Here is a 6,145-nt window from a genome sequence, read left to right as displayed (position 1 = left end):
GATGCAGATTTGGATTTCCTGTCTGGTTTTCCCCAGCTCTGGAGGCTTTGAGGACCTCCCTGAATCTTCCTGTGCCTTGGTTTCCCAGCTGTGCAAGTAAAATACAAACACTGCCTCTCTCTTGTTGGCAGAGTGCTAAGCAGAGAGAACTCTAGTTGTAGTACCAACAACCAAGTTAAGACAACCCATCAAAGATATCTTATTTGTAACACATGGCTCCAAACAGGTCTGAAAGCCTTTCAGCACCTTTCTTTTATAATAAGATGGACAGGCAGCATATATATAAAAGACCCTAAGTCAGTACTAGCAGACATGAACAGGATATTAGTGTGTTTCTACAGAAGAAGAGAGCTGATGGATTTTGTTTTCCTTTTTTGTCTAAAACTTGAGAATCGAGTTTTCAGTTTGAGTTAATTGCTAGTCAGAGGAGCTGTGGCAATTTCCTCCAGCTGAGAGGTCTGCCCACTACAGCTTTAGCCTGGTCTCTGAGCTGTGTGATACGCTGCTGAAGAAAAGCAATTTTAGGGCTAATGTTAAATTCTTTTGTCACAAAGCTGTTGTCATATCAAATACAGTATCAGCATGTGTCAAAAGAAGAATCGTGAGAATAACAACACTGAAAAAGCCCCATAATTCTATTTTTACTGGAAGTAAAATCTCTTCAAAATGATTCCAAAGGATGTGAAATGCAGAAAACTGAGTCATATTGCGATGATTAGAAAGACATTGCTCCTCATGAAAGGTTTGAAGCAACTGGGATTGCCATGATCGTGTCTGTTCACTTAATATAGGTTGGTTACAGCAGCCTTTTGAACTAGTTTACCTAATGATTCAATGTCTTTCCTGCTGCAGGTAGAAGCCATTAGCCAGCCCACTCACAGCTCTGTTGTTTAAAACCACTCCAACTCAAATCCAGGAAAGGTACCGGATAAGCCATCTTGGTGGTTGCCCAGGAAGTTTCTGCCCAGGCCCTGAAGGCACTGCTAGCCCTGACTGTCCCTCACCAACCCCAGGACCCCATCTCAGCACCCCGGGGCCATCAGCCCCCTGCCCCAGTGATGCCACAGCAGGGCCAGTCTCCAGCTCCCCATAACCCTACCCTGCCTGGCACGGGTCCCCCCAAGCCGGACCCATCCACAGGCCCAGCCTCAGCCCATGCCCTGGAGGTGCCCGATGCCCAGGTCTGGGGCTGCCCCATGCCCCCCGGCTGCCCTGCTCCTGGCTGGGTTTGGGACGGGTCCTGCCATGCCAGGGGAGCCCCCGCCGCCCCCAGTACCCTGGTCCCCAGGGAGCCGACCACTCAAGGCAGAGCCCTGATGATCTAGGCCCAGCGTCACCTTTCTGAATAAAAGTTCTATATTAAGAGCAATTTTTGGACAGTCTCAGGTTTCAAAGCTAAGGAAGATTTGTGAAAATTTTTCATCGCCACTGAAGTGTTGAAACCATAAATATGGAAAAAGAAGTAGTCTCTCTAAGTCTTACTGCAAACTGTCCAGGGAAGTTCCAACAATGCCGTTTTTCAGTGTCTGAATAAGCATGCTTATTCTGGATAGATCATGCAAACCCTGCCTATGTTAGGAGAAATGTGATGTCTCATCTGTGAAACATGTAAACAGAAGTTAGTGCCTCATCATGGCCATGTGTGTGCTCACACACGCGTGTGGGGACGGCAGCAGAGCAGAGCCTGGAATGGCAGCTGCAGGGCAATGGGAGAGGGACGCCATTTCCCCCAACTGAAACCAGCAATAAAAAGTATTCCTCAATAGAATTCTTTGACAGCAAGGCAGAGACACATAAAGAAAGGTAAATCTCCTGCAGGACAGTTGTGATTATATAGACAGCGCCCTCTTAGAATATTAGTCTTCGTAAGGGCTAAACCTTTTTGGTTTGGAATAACTTCTCCCTTCCCCACAGATTTATAGTTCCTTGGAGGGAAGGAAAAGGTTTTCATAGGGCACATTTCAATAGCTCAGCAATTTCTTACTTTATGTATTAATCTTTCTATGAATCAAGTAAGTATATAATGGTTTAAAGGAGATACTTTGCGTGGGCAGCGTATTGTCTGGAAGCTGATACTGCAATGGGTTTGTTAATGAAGTGACAAGCATCCATGCAGTAAAAAACCTGATAGCAAACTTGTGGTCAATGATGTGTAACTTCAGCTGGATGAAAAACACAGTGGAGGGCAGACGTCTGAGTGAGAAAAGCAACCACAAATGTTATAATCAAGAATATCATTAAGCAAAGCCTGAAAACATAAACGGAAAGAGAATGTTTGCTACACTGCACTACATTTCTCCATACAGGTCCGTCCTATAACACAGAGAAATTCACTTGTGGGAACATTGCATGATTTTAGCGTGGAGTCACACTCATGCTTTGTTTGTTTACTCATTGTGTGCTTGGCATGGAACATGCTACTTCGGAGAGGGAAATGCCTACCAGAGCTTCCGCATTACAAACACATATGCTGCCCTATTACTTTGAGAGCTTACCACGGTGCCCTTCTCCCTGTGGTGGGTTCCTTCTGTTACACAGGAAACACCCACGTATTGCCAGTTTTCACCACCCCCTGCATCTTTCGGGGTGCTTCCAAGGAGGAAATAGATAGCAACTTTTCAACTCCACATTAAGAAGTAAGTTTCTTATTCTCTTCCTCACATACTGTGTTTCAGTGACCAAGAAATTGATTCCTCACTGATTAAAGAAAAATTTATGAAGCCATTAACTATTTTCCCATAATTATAATAGGGAACCAGACTCTGTTATGCCTACAAAAGGTTGTTATGAAGAACATCAACAAGGATGGCCGAGGATGGCAGAAGATCTGTAGGAAAAGAGAAAAACCACAAGTATGTAGGGCTATTCAGGTATGAAAGGGAAGCTGATGTTAAATTGTTAATGGGAATCATAGAATCATAGAATGATTTGGGTTGAACGATCATCTAGTTCCAACCCCCCTGCCATGAGCAAGGAGACCTCCACTAGACCAGACTGATCAGAGCCCCCTCCAGCCTGGCCTCGAACACTTCCAGGGATGGGGCATACACAACTTCTCTGGGCAACCTGTTCCAGTGTCTCACCACCCTCACAGGAAAGAATTTCTTCCTAATATCTAATCTAAATCTACCCTCTTTCCATTTAAAACCATTACTCCTCACCTTGTCTCTACAATCCCTGATAAAGAGTCCCTCCCCATCTCTCCTGCAGGGCCCCTTCAGGTACTGTAAGGCTGCTATAAGGTGTCCCCGGAGCCTTCTCTTCTCCAGGCTGAACAACCCCAACTTTCTCAGCCTGTCTTCACAGGAGAGGTGCTCCAGCCTTTTGATCATCTTCATTGCCCTCCCCTCGACACGCTGCAACAGGTTTATGTCCTTCTTATGTTGGAGGGCCCCAGAGCTGGTCTCACGAGAGCGGAATAAAGGGGCAGAATCACCTCCGTCAACCTGCTGGCCACACGTTTTTTTTGATGCAGCCCAGGATGCGGTTGGCTTTCTGGGCTGTGAGCACACATTGCTGGCTCATGTTGAGCATCTCATCAACTGACATCCCCAAGTCCTTCTCCTCAGGGGTCCACCGGAAGAAGTTGTTATGTTTGAACAGGGAGATGGAGGCACAAGCTGACTTTGAGGCAGCTGGAATAAGGACAAACAGTCTGCCTCGTGAGCAAAAGAGAAAACCAGAAGAAACCTCACAACAATCTCATCAGAAACTTTGTGGAAAAATGTGTAAACCCATTTGTTCATTTATTCTGTACATAACTATGGTTATGTAACATAACTCTGGCTATCCAGACACAATTTTCAAATCGCACACTTGTGCGTGGCACCAGGAGCCATGGATGTATTGCAAATGACCAACATACAGAACATGTTTTGTCCTTAGTGCCACCATAATATTGGATTATGATTTTTTGAATCCTTTTAAGATATTTTATTTTTTTTCAGCCTTAAACTTGGCTAACTATCTTTTATTGTGGGTTTTGCAAGAGAGCAGCAGAAGTCACTGTGTTAGCTCGTCTTTTATATAGCTCTTGTCCCTGGCAGGCTTTGTGTAGACATCACAGGTGATGAGGTAGTGGCACACAATAATTCTGAAAGAGTTTTTCACAGGAAGCATAGACAAGGAGAAAATTTTGAAATGAACATGAGAGAAGCTGCAGTGGTGGAAACCAAACACTAGTCTAAGATTTTGGATGCAAATAACTGCTCCCTAGGAGGCCGGAGACCTTTGTTTGCCTTTGAATCTAAGCATATGGACAGTAGTGTATGGGCCACAGGTAGAAAACACTGTAGATGCTTTTCCTCCCTTTTCTCGTTAATTACTCGGAGACTGAAATGGCAACTTCACAATGGTCAATACATCCCTACAGATTCAAAAGAATTGTAATCTACCTCCACCATAACAACCACAAAAGAATAGATGGGAATTTCATAGCATCCTAGTAATTAAGCAGGAATAGGCCAGCGGACCTTAACAATAGCTACAATATTTTCAGCACCTTCTAGGCAGGGATCTCAGAAGTACTCTTAACTTTATACTGCCTTCCTGAGTTATGCTTGAATATCTCAAGTAAGTATGCAGAAAAATGGAAGGACCAAATGCCACATGGCTGAGATAATAAGCAAAACCAGTAACAGATCTAGAAACAGAACTCAGGGTTTGTGACTTCCAACCTTGTTTTATCAATACACTCTCTAAAATAGAAGTGTTTGCTCAGCACTTTCAAAATTTGGAGCAAAACACGGTCTAAGTGAACATGACCTCACATTAGGTCCTGGTAGACATTTTGCTCAAAAATCACCTGTTCTGGCTTTCTGTCTGTGACAAGAATAATGTAGGTCTGCATTGGCAGCCTGCCAAATGAAGTAGGAAGAGCAGTCAGTGTCTCAAAACAATTCTCCATAACACTAGGACTAAAGAAATTTCAAGAGGAAAGAAGGGAAGCTTATGTTGTTTCCTGCCCTATTTTAGCGTGTGTTGGGTTGAAAGTTCAGAATCTGTTTCAAATTTTTCCCATACCTAGAATGGCATATTTCACAGAATTAGAACCATGCAAACCTCAGTCCTGCCAGAACACCTGGACAGATGCCATTGTGGGGAAATCTGCTGATGTCCACTGACTTGTTATGAAGATAGCGCTTATCGCTCCTGCAGGGTAAGAGATTCTGAATAGTTTTGATTAATGCTCCTTGACTGGTTGAAAACAAGAAAAGAATCACTATACATTTGGATGATCAAGTTCCCTCATGGAATATAAATCAAAACATAATAAATTTATTAATTGTCATAAGAAGGGAGATGAAGAGTCCAAAAGATTACTTGCATACTTACTGTCTCAAATCCCTTAACATCTAGCAAATTGCAAAAGATTTCAGGCTTTCACTAAAATGCAAGTCAGATTAAAATGTGAAACCTTACAGTTTACTGGATATAAAATTTCATAATCAATTTTTAATAGTTTAAGATTAATTCTAGTTATATATTTCCTATTAATCTGCTGAAGCGTAGAGCTGTAATCAGGAGAGAAAATAATGATATTTTGAATTCATTATATTAAATCGTCTTGTCTGGACTCGTTGCTCTCGGTTTCAGTTCTGAAACTCCAGGAATTACATGTAAAACATATAGTTCTAGATAAATTATTTTTAATATTCTTTTCCCCTGTTATTATTCTTCTAAAATCGACCTAGAAAAAATACAGTTACTTACCCTGCAACTTCCAAAATTTAAGTGAGAAGCAAAAAAATACCGAACAACAAAAACTCTATTCCAACTTGTATAACAAAGCATCCTATTAACTGCTTTATTAATGCATCACAGACCTTGTATTTAGGTGGACATCTTTTCTTGATTTTATAGATTAGAATTAAATTCCAAAAGCAGTAAGGAAACACAGACTTACCATATCTGATTTTGAGATACAGAAGTTTAGCAAGGAGTTCAGATGTCAAAGGAAGTGTCTGTACAATAAGTTGCAGCATAACGTTGAGACACATTAGCTATTTTTTAAACAAGAAACAACACATGGACCTCTAGGCTACCATGGCTGCCTCCTTCCAGAACCTGACCTACCTTCCTGAAAACTACTTGTAATATTGCCGTATTAATGCTGTGAATGTAGGATATGGTGACTCTTGTCTTC

Source organism: Rissa tridactyla, chromosome 1 (assembly GCF_028500815.1).
Source record: "Rissa tridactyla isolate bRisTri1 chromosome 1, bRisTri1.patW.cur.20221130, whole genome shotgun sequence".
NCBI lineage: Eukaryota > Metazoa > Chordata > Aves > Charadriiformes > Laridae > Rissa > Rissa tridactyla.
This window is presented reverse-complemented; position numbering follows the sequence as displayed.